The following is an 11,394-nucleotide window of genomic DNA, read 5'->3' on the forward strand; positions in this document are numbered from 1 at the left end:
GGACAATGAATAGAAGTGCTTTGACTGAGAAGACAGGACATGAAGAGTGGGATTGAGAGGAGTTCTATAATGCAGTGAATCTGAAAAGAATGCATGGGAATATAAACACAAAATGGACAAAAAATAGTTTGTTTCTTGGTAATTGGAAAGCTGAATCACTTTTAGGTATTGGATCACAAAGTAGGATGGTATGGAACCAAAGTAATGAAATGCTCTTTAACTAACTTTCTTAGAATTAGAGTCCTTCAATTCCACATTCCATAGTATATATCACTCCATAAACAACCCCAGCACCATGGACCACTTTTTTTTTTTTTTAAGATTTTATTTGTTTATTTGACAGACAGAGATCACAGTAGACAGAGAGGCAGGCAGAGAGAGAGGAGGAAGCAGGCTCCCCGCTGAGCAGAAAGCCTGATGCCGGACTCCCTCCCAGGACCCTGAGATCATGACCTGAGCCGAAGGCAGCAGCTTAACCCACTGAGCCACCCAGGCGCCCACCATGGACCACTTTAAATAAAGATGCTTACCTGGTGCTCTTGTTTGAGAGGACAGGAATTTCTGTTTCTACATACATTTTTATTTCTATAATCGCACTTCTCTTTACACCTAAAATCTCAACATTAAGGATCTACTCTTTTTTGGTAAGGTTGTCCTATGTCTTCCTAATTTTAAAGATTTTGTCCTTTTAGTTTTAAAATACAGATAAGCCTTAAAGTGCTAGGGCAGAGATGTGGGTGACAGGGGACAGCAGTATGAAGTACTGGGTACCGAGTTGTTCCAAAACCCTGCCTTTCAGCACAATGACCTTGGTGGTTAGGTTGGCCGTGGGACACTTTCTGGTCAATAAGTTATGAATTAAGATTTTGAAAGTGCTATGATTCTAGGATAGTACTTAGCAGTTGACAACAGACAACAGAGTAGACCAGAAAACTTGAGTTTTTAAAAAAATTAATTTCTTTTGTTATTTTTCCATTAATTAAACAAACGAGACAGATCTGCATCTGGCTCAGTGGTACCTTCTTCCATAATAAATATAGGAAAATGCTATGAGATGTGATAAAAATATAATAAAATTATTTTTTTCTCGGACTCACTTAAATATATTTAGCTATATAAATACATGCTGCCTTTCAAAAACGGTCATTGTGGGCAATGATATGTTGCTAGTATGCATATATGGTGGAAATCATAAACCTCTACCAGTGTCCAGCCCAGTGCCTTTGCCTGTTGGCCAGACTTCAACCATTGGTAAGCCACTACTGAGCAAGATAGGAGCTGCCCAAAAAGCCTCAGCCCCGTAAGAGGTCATATCTGATGTGACCCGGGCATGTTTTGGGCCCTTCAAGTTACATCAGTCACGTGCAATCTGACCCTACCCTCTCTACATTGTATTGTTCACTATTCAATTTAGGGCCAGCCCTATGGTTGGTGGTGTGGAATCCCTCTTCCCAACTAGACATGATTTCCTCCTTTTAAACTCTGACTGGGTCGCTTGGGTTGGTGAATAAGGTGTTAGGTTCCTTCTGTCTAGTTCCATTTAGATTCCTTTCCTTTCTAACCTCTCTCCTCTCCTCCTCTAGGCCCCATTGTCCCGGGGTGGCGGGGAGGGCGGTGGGGTCCTAGCCAGGCTGTCACTGCATGACCCTACAGTTGACTGAACTAGAAGCAGGCACTGGACACAAACAGGCGAAGTCAGAGTCCCTCCACTTACAACCTGGGACTGACTAAAATAATCCAATCTCAGTTCTCTTAGATTGGAGCCCGTCTCCGTGGAGAAACTAGATTCTGGAGCTGTGAGAGGCCATATTCAACCATAGCGAATGCTTATCAACAGCATTTCCCTCCTGTGCCTTGTGATCACCGGGTAGAGCCAGGAAAGGAAAGGAGGAAAGGCAGGGAGTAAAGGATGAAAAGATCTGCTCTAAGTGGGGACAAGGCCATGAGGACGCACAGAGGAGGCAGTGCTGGTGATGAGGGCTCCCTCCAGCCCATTCTAGAGTTTCTTTCTTTCTTTCCTGCTTTTTTCTTTCAAGATTTCATTTATTTATTTATTTATTTGACAGAGAATGAGAGTTAGAGAAGGAACATAAGCAGGAAGGAGCTGGAGAGGGAGAAGCAGGCTCCTTGCTGAGCAGGGAGCGGGATGCAGGGCTGGATCCCAGGATCCTAGGATCACGACCTTGGTGGAAGGCAGACTCTTCACCAACTGAACCACCCAGGCGCCCCCCCCCCATTCCAGAGTTTCAACCACAGTCCTACTCCTCATAGAAAAAACTCTCTTCAAAAAAACAAAATACTCCCTTCCTTCCTATTTAAGCTCTTTTGTTTCTGTCAGGCAAATGAGTTTAAACCAATACCTCCAAGGTTATATGATATAGTTATAAAGGAAATGGCTTCACAAGCCAATCACAAATCAGTTTTACTACACTATAAAGGCCTTGTATGAGTTTGCTGAAATTCATATAGCAAATATTCCGAAAATACTTACTTGGTGCAAAACACAGTGCTTGTCGATCACAGGAATGCAAAGATTAGTAGGAACAATACTTTCTTTGGGAGACCAAGCAACATAGAAACATAACCATAGGCAATGCATTCCATGACAGAAGTATAAATAAAGTGGTTTGGGACAGAGAAAAGAGCGATTTATTCAGATTTCAAAAAACAAAACAAAAGAAAACTTCATTTACTGAATGCCAAAATACTAACAACATGCTAAGAAGTGTGTTATGATCTGGAGATCGAATGCAGAATACACACGTCTCCTTACTTCAAGGAGCTTAACTTTTATCACAGGGTAAATGCAGACACGTTCTACACCCAAAGGAGCAGCTCACCATGTGTTGGATTTGAAAAGGCGTCCAGAAAAGGAGATGTGTTAAATTGATATTGAAAGGTAGGAAGGTTATGTAGGATTAAATGGAGCTGGGCTAGGAAAGAAATCCCCGAAGAGAAACTGCAAATACAAAAACCTGGTGTTGGGACCTTCTCTTAGCAGCATTGGGTTGTGCTTGTCTTCTGGCTCCTTCTCAGGTTTCCTGGTTCAGAGTTCCCTCTTCTTTTCTTTGCTCGCTTTCTTGCTTAGAGTGTTTTAACTAACAAATATCTATCTTGAGACCTAATCTGCTGTGTCATTGACACAGGTGAGGTCTGTGTCCTCTGTCACTTTTCTCTGTCCCCTAGTGCCCTCCAGTAGTCCCTTGCCACCAGCAGGCTGAGGGCTCCTGTGGCAGCCATCCCTTCCCTGGAAGGTCTCAATCTCAGCCCTAGTGGGAGAGCAGGCTCTCCATTTTGAAATTTCCTTCCCCATTCAATCTCCATTGGCTTTGAAGGAAGTAGCCACCATCTATCCTCAGAAAACTCTTAGAATCTCCGTTAGTGGTTCACCACAATTTATTGCTTAACCATCATTTATACCGAACATTTCTGTTTAAAGATTTGATTGTTTAAAAAAAAAAAAAAGGTACATAACCGAGGTGTTTTTGTCTCCTGATTGGACCTTGGTTGACTGGATGAGGCAACGGAGATGTTGGGAATGACTGAAGCACAAACCATAATATAGAAGAATTAAATAATGTGGCTTCATGAAAGTTAGAGACTTCTGCTCCTTGAAAGACACCATGAAGAAAATGAAAAGGCAGTCACTGGAGTAGGAAATATTTGCAATACATATGTGTGACAGCAACAACAACAACAAACTCCACAGAAAGCACAAACTTTCATACAGAATATAAAAAAGTATCTCAAAAATAAGAAGATTGCATCAGTCTTGCTTGGGACACTATAACAACATACCACGGACTGGGTGGTTTAAACAACAGAAATTTTTTTTCTCAGGAATCAGCAGGTCTGGTTTCTTCTGAGGCTTCTCTCGGTGGTTTGCAGGTGTCCTGGCGCAGTCTTTCCTCTGCAGGTACACATGTCCGTGTGCATATCTCCTCTTCTTAGAAGGACCATTGATACACTTGCAGATGGTCTGGTTGACCAGAGCTTTCTCTCTATTCCAGTAGTTCCTATCCTCTAATTGCAATAATCCTTTCAAATATACTCTCTCTTGACCCATGTCCAGATTTGTTTCTATTGGACATTTCTTTCCTGTCTGCTGTATGTTCAGCAGGGAAGCAATCTAGTAAGAATTATGCAAATAAACAGTCAATTACAAGATACGAAGGAATATAGTATGCAAGGCCTGCTATGAAATTTTTGGGTCTACCACAAATGAAAATTCTGGATGTCTTATTCAAAGGAGCAGGGGGAAAGTACCATTAAAGACACTAATATATGTTTAGTTTTTTCTTCAATGGTCTGTCTCAACTCATTATAATGTCTTTTGAGTATTATTTCATGTCATTTTAAGTAAAGAAAGATAAAATTTTTAATTATTGACAAGAACTTTACCATTCATCTATATTGTACAATACCAGTTTATTTTTTTATATATTTTATTTATTTTGACAGAAAGAGATAGAGAGAAAGAGCACACAAAGGGGCGGGCAGCAGAGCAGAGGGAGAAGCAGGCCCCTCATTGAGCAAGGAGCCCCATTTGGGACTCAATTGTAAGACCCTAGGATCATGACCGGAGCTGAAGGGAGATGCTTAATTGATCAAGTGACACAGGTGTCCCAAGTATAATACTGGTTAAAAGGTAAATATAGGGGTGCCTGGGTGGCTCAGTGGGTTAAAGCCTCTGCCTTCAGCTCAGGTCATGATCCCATGGTCCTGGGAACGAGCCCCACATCTGGTTCTCTGCTCAGGGAGGAACCTGCTTCCTCCTCTCTCTCTGCCTCCCTCTGTGCCTACTTGTGATCTCTGTCAAAAAAAACAAATAAAATCTTTAAAAAAAAAAGGCAAATATAGCAGGATTTAACTTGTGAAATCACAAAATTTTTTTTTTTTTAATTTTATTTATTTATTTGAAAGACGGAGATCACAAGTAGGCAGAGAGGCAGGCAGAGAGAGAGAGAGAGGGAAGCAGGCTTCCTGCGGAGCAGGGAGCCCGATGCGGGGCTCGATCCCAGGACCCTGAGATCATGACCCGAGCCAAAGGCAGCAGCCCAAACCACTGAGCCACCCAGGCGCCCCGTGAAATCACAAAATTACACAGTCTTTTTACTTCTTAGCTTGTACATGCATATGCATTTTGTTCTTACTGGAAGAGTGGAAATGTGGCATAAAACTAACTCAACTCTTTTTATTAATTTAAATATAATTAATTAGCATAAAGGGTATTATTAGTTTCAGAAGTAGAGTTTAGTGATTCATCAATTGCATAAAACACGCAGAGCTCATTACATCATGTGCCCTCCTTAATGCCCGTCACCAGTTACCCCATCCCCCCATCCCTTCCCCTCCAGCGAACTTCATTTTGCTTCCTATAGTTAAGAGTCTCTTATAGTTTGTCTCCCTCTCTGATTTCATCTTACTTTATCCTTCCGTTCTTTCCTCTATGATCTTCTATTTTATTTCTTAAAGTCCACATAAGAGTGAAATAATAGGGTGCCTGGGTGGCTCAGTGGGTTAAAGCCTCTGCCTTTGGCTCAGGTTGTGGTCCCAGAGTTCTGGAATCGAGCCCCACATCGGGCTCTCTGCTCCACAGGGAGCCTGCTTCCTCCTCTCTCTCTCTGCTTGCCCCTCTGCCTACTTGTGATATCTGTCAAATAAATAAATAAAATCTTTAAAAAAAAAAGAATGAAATAATATAATTGCCTTTCTCTGATTGACTTGTTTCACTTAACATAATACCCTCAAGTTCCATCCACAACATTGCAAATGGGAAGATTTCATTTTCTTTGATAGTTGTGTAATATTCCATTATATATATATATATATATAGATATCTATATATATATATCTTTAACATTCATCTGTTGATGGACATCTGGGCCCTTTCCCTATTTTGGTTATTGTGGACATTGCTGCTATAAACATTGGGGTGGAGGTACCCCTTCAAATCATTATGTATCCTTTGGGTAAATACCTAATAGGGGATTTGTTGGGTCCTAGGATAGCTCTATTTTTAGCTTTTTGAGGAACCTCCATACTGTTTTCCACGTGCCTGCACCAGCTTGCATTCCCACCAACTGTATAGGAGGATTCCCCTTTCTCTGCATCTTTGCCGACACCTGGTGTTTCCCGACTTGTTAACTTTAGCCATTCTCATTGTTGTGAGGTGGTATCTCATTGTGGTTTTGATTTGTATTTCCCTGATGCTGAGTGATATGGAGCATTTTTTCATGTGTCAGTTCTTTTTTGCACTTATTTATATGTGTACAACATACCAATACTCTCTAGAACATTCCATCTTCCTGATGAATAAGGAAGGACGAAAGGAAAAAGGAACTTTGGTTCTCCTATATTTCCTTCTCCTTCCATGTCATCATTTTTGGGCACAATATCAGGAATTAAGAAAAGGAATGTCAGGAAATAAGAAAAGACATGGTAGCGTTCCTTGGGTATTTGTGTCACCTAGAAGTCATTGCTGTCTTTCTGCATTCTGCATTCAAAGCAAGTTCTTGTTTGAGAAGTGTGGGTTCTTGGGATTGTTAGCACCACCCACCCTCCTTCTCCACCCTGACCCGCCTGATCATAGACCCAACAAGCTCACCTTGTCTTGGCCCTGAGTCTGGATGAAATTCCATCTCCTCCACCACCCACCCGAGTGCAAGTATAGTCTTCTATCACTTGGACTGAGAGAATCCATTGACTGGTCTACCTGTACCCATTCCTGTTCCTGTAATCCATTTGATACACTGTAGCCCGAGTGATTTTTAACACCAAATCTGATCATGTTATCTCCCATAAAAAATCCTTTAGGGTGCCTGGGTGGCTCAGTGGGTTGGGCCTCTGCCTTCGGCTCAGGTCATGATCTCAGGGTCCTGGGATCAAGCCCTGCATTGGGCTCTCTGCTCAGCAGGGAGCCTGCTTGCTCCTCTCTCTCTGCCTGCCTCTCTGCCTGCTTTTGGTCTCTGTCTGTCAAAATTAAAAAAAAAATCTTAAAAAAAAAATCCTTTAATGCCTTGAGAGCAAAGACAAATATGGCTTATAGACTCTGCACATTTTCCTCTTCCCTTTTCTACCAGTTTCAGTCTGCAGCATGCTCCGTACGAAGCCTCCATTCCTGACCACTGGCTTTGCCCATTCCTTCTGTTCTTTCCCCAGAGAACTCTTTCCCACCTGTATCCCAGTCCCTCCTTCACCTAATTAAACTGCACTCATCCTTCCAATTAAAGTTCAAATATCCCTTCTTCAAAGAAGCCATCTCTTACCTCTGACAAATTCTGATCTTGTAATTAATTGTTCTTTCTTATAACCCCTGCCTCTCCTTGGCAGCACTCATATGGTTGCAATTTTATATTTATTTCTGTGGTTATTTGATTACTGTCTACCTTTCCTAGTGTATAAACGAGGAGATGAGACTCCTTTTCTGCATATGTTTTGGTTTGTTTTCATGACTGTGATTGTAGGTGGTGATTATTTACTCACGAGATGACCAGAATAATATGTCTTCCCTACAGACCCTACTCTTATTCTGCTCACCCCAGCTGCACCCAGAAGCTTTCCTGATACATAGTAAGGAGCTTAACAATTGAATGAGCAATAGCAAAATTGATTAGACTTTTCCTTTGAAATTCCAGGGAATTGCTGATTTCAGTGAGTGCTTAAATAGGATTACAAATAATCGTTCTGCCCTGATGTCTGAGTGTCTGAGTACTCCCACCTTTATCCTTTGCTTGCAATTAAAAAAAAAAAAAGATTTAAAAAAAATTTATTTGACAGAGATCACAAGTAGGCAGAGAGAAAAATAATTTTAAAAAATTATCTGCTCTCCACTGAGCAGAGAACCTGATTCAGGGCTCAATCCCAAAACCCTGGGATCATGACCCGAACCAAAGGCAGAGGCTTTCACCTACTGAGCCACCCAGGCACCCCCTTTGCTTGCAATTTTACCTCCTCCTCTGTCAAAACCTCAATGCAGAATGGATACAATCCTCTGGTTCTTTGAAGTGAGGAGTTTGAAGGATTCACTGTATCTTGTTTTGTCATGCTCATCTGCTTATCTGTCTTCTTGCCCACTCACCTGGGGGCCCCTTCTTTTCGTGTCTGTCGCTGATAGGGTCCCTGCTGATATCCACCCCCCCCCCCACTCCCGGCCTTTTTTTTTGGCCAGTCTCATAGAATTCCCAACATCTGTTATGGTTTAGAGGGACGCTTGCCTGGAAATAGAGGTTCTTTCCAGGCCCTGATATAAATTGCTAGTAAAAGCAAATGAATGAATATATAGCAAGAAACAACATTTCACAAGGAAGTTGCTCTGGAAGTGGACTGTTGGAGTAAAAAGAGGCATTTGCCTGTTACTGGGTCCCAGTAGCCTGATCACTCCTGCGTCGGGATTTCACCTCCATCTCGCAGTTTGCTGCTCCCTCCTCAGCCGACTGTGAGGATTATGGTATGTACACTGGCACTTGTTACAGAGCAAGTGCAAACAGCAGTGCCAAGATAGGATTCCTCATAAGACCTTTTAACGGCTTTTGCAGTGAGTAACATCAGTGACTGGGAAATCGAACATTTTATCTGGTGGTTGGTTCACTTGCTGCTATTTTCCAGATGTTTTCTAGAGCTGTTCTTCAGATGTTGATTTGTGGTGGCGTTGATGTTTGCTTTCTGTAGCGTTTTATTATTTTCGAGCAGCGATATTTAATTTAGCTAGGGGAAATGTCTTTTCCAAACTCTTTGTTTCTGATGACACACAGTTATTTGGTGCCTCCTGTTAATCCCACAAACCAGAGGACTTGGCCCAATCACAGACATGACCAGACAATGACCAGAAGCTTTAGAGGAACCGCTGCCCCAGACTTTTCCTTCTGCAGAGGCTACCAGATACACTGACAGATTATAGGCCTGGGGGATTTTAGGGCCAGGGGGCTGATTTACTCAGATCCCCTCTTGATTCACAAAATGTCACTGGAACTCATAGATGCTAAGGGATTGTAGCCTGGGCCACCCACCTAGGAGTAAAATCAGAAAGAGAATGCAGGTCTCCTAAATACAGGGAAGAGGAAGACTTTTTCTTATGCTTCTCACCTGGAGGCATAGATCTGGATTTGTGTGCCCCATTCAGTGGCCCAAGGATGTCTCTGGATGACATTTTGAAGGGGCAGAGCAAACTCCCGCTGCGGGTCCACAGGGACCATCCCTTTTGCCCATTGGCACATGGCCGGCTCTCTCTTCTCACAGGTTTGCACTCAGTATCATGGGATGGAGTCACTCCCCTGCAAAGCCATTTTCCCAGGAACTGTTTCTGTGCCTCGACTCTAGTCCCTCCTTTCTCTCCCCAAACTCTCTCCCACCATACAAACCTGCCAAGGGCCTCTTAAAACTTTGTGATCATCTGTTTCTCCATCCACAGTGAGAGAGGGAGGGAGAAGGATCAGTTCAGTATGCGGTGAGGCAGAGACGTTTTGAGAGTCTGACAACAGTTTATAAATAACTCAGGGTCGAGGCTGCCGATAATGGGAAGTAGATATGGGAAACACCATCATAAAAAAAAAATGTATTTGTTGAAAACAAAGGATGACAGCATACAGTCCCAACCCCCCATAACTTCACAGAGATTCTCATAAAACTGTAGGTAGGCTGACATTGTATTACACAAGTTTTAAACTCTGGATCTGGGCCGAAAACCTCACCTGGTTTAGGTCTTCAACTAGACACTTGAGCTACAGAATAATACGATTGACCAGCAAACCACTTTCAGATTTGGTTGTAATCTATGGACTGTCAACTTGGGGGTAACTGCTAAAGTAATTTTTGGTCTCTTTTTGTCTGTTTTAATTCGTGATATTTCTCCGCAGCTAGCTTTACAGGAGAAATCGAAACACAGCTGCTGCCCTGTAAATCCACAAAGTGAAATCAGCAGCGTCCAGTGAAGAATGAGGCTCCCAGAATAGCTCCTCTAACAGTCCGGCTCGCTTCCTTTACTGGAATCCTTCCTTGTGGGCTCAACGATGATTCATGCGTGGAGGGTGGTGGGACTTGATTCAAACGCACCATAGGGCAGAAAGGAAGCCAGAACTTGCTGTTGGGAAGTGGACCAGACGGGTCAGCAGGGACAAAGAAGTTCTGGAACACCAGCTCCAAAATCTGAGTCTAGACTTAGCCCTGTGAGAATATACCTGGTGACTCTGATTTGATTACGTCAGCAGTTACTCTCCGAGTTCTTCCAGCATGTATGCATACAGATGTGTCAGGGCCTTTGTCTTGTGACATCGACCAGTCCAAAACACATATCTGGTCAGTAGACTGGGGCTGTCCAGCCTCGCGACCCCTGCAAGGGACCCCTCTGCTCCCCCACAGGCCAGACTTCACTGCTATTAAGGACCTCCTGTCCCAAATGCCTGACCCACTGGCTCCAGCCCCTCCACATTCTTTCATCCTCTCGGCTTTCAACATTGATGCCTCCCTGGGGTTGGGGTCCTCACCCCACTCTTTCAGCTCATTGCTAAAATAGCCTCTGCTGGCTTTTGAGTTTGTTTTCCCCCTCAGCGACATTTTCATCGCTCCTCTCTGTCTTGAAGCATTCACAGACAGTGTCAGGGTAACGATGCTCTTTCATGCTTGTTTTCACTCTCAAAATTTAACAAACCGTATCCTGTCTTTTGGGACATTCTCCTTCCAGTGAGATTCTGGTAGGTTGAAGATATGGTGGTGTATTTTTTTTTTTTTAAGATTTTATTTATTTATTTGACAGAGAGAAATCACAAGTAGTCGGAGAGGCAGGCAGAGAGAGAGGGAAGCAGGCTCCCTGCTGAGCAGAGAGCCTGATGTGGGACTCAATCCCAGGACCCTGAGATCATGACCTGAGCCGAAGGGCCACCCAGGCGCCCCATGGTGGTGTATTCTTAAAGAGATAGTTTATTTTATTAAAAGATTTTATTTATTTGTGTGTGTGTGTGAGAGAGAGAGAGAGAAAGAGAGAGAGAGAGAGAGAGCCTAAGCAGGGGGAGCAGCAGGCAGAGGGACAAGCAGGGAGCCTGATGCAGGACTAGATTCCAGGACCCTGAGATCACGACCTGAGCCAAAGGCAGGTACTTAACCAACTGAGCCACCCTGGCACCCCATAAACTGATAGTATGTTTTATTTTATTTTATTTTTAAAGATTTTATTATTTATTTGACAGACAGATCTCAAGTAGGCAGAAAAACAGGCAGAGAGAGGAAGGGGAAACAGGCTCCCTGCTGAGCAGAGAGCCCGATGAAGTGTTCGATCCCAGGACCCTGGGATTATGACCTGAGCTGAAGACAGAGGCTTTAACCCACTGAGCCACTCAGGTGCCCCGAGATAGTATGTTTTAAAATAACTTTTCTATTCAAGGAGTTTGAAATAAAGAACTT

This window comes from Mustela nivalis (genome assembly GCF_964662115.1).
Source record: "Mustela nivalis genome assembly, chromosome: 4".
Taxonomy (NCBI): domain Eukaryota; kingdom Metazoa; phylum Chordata; class Mammalia; order Carnivora; family Mustelidae; genus Mustela; species Mustela nivalis.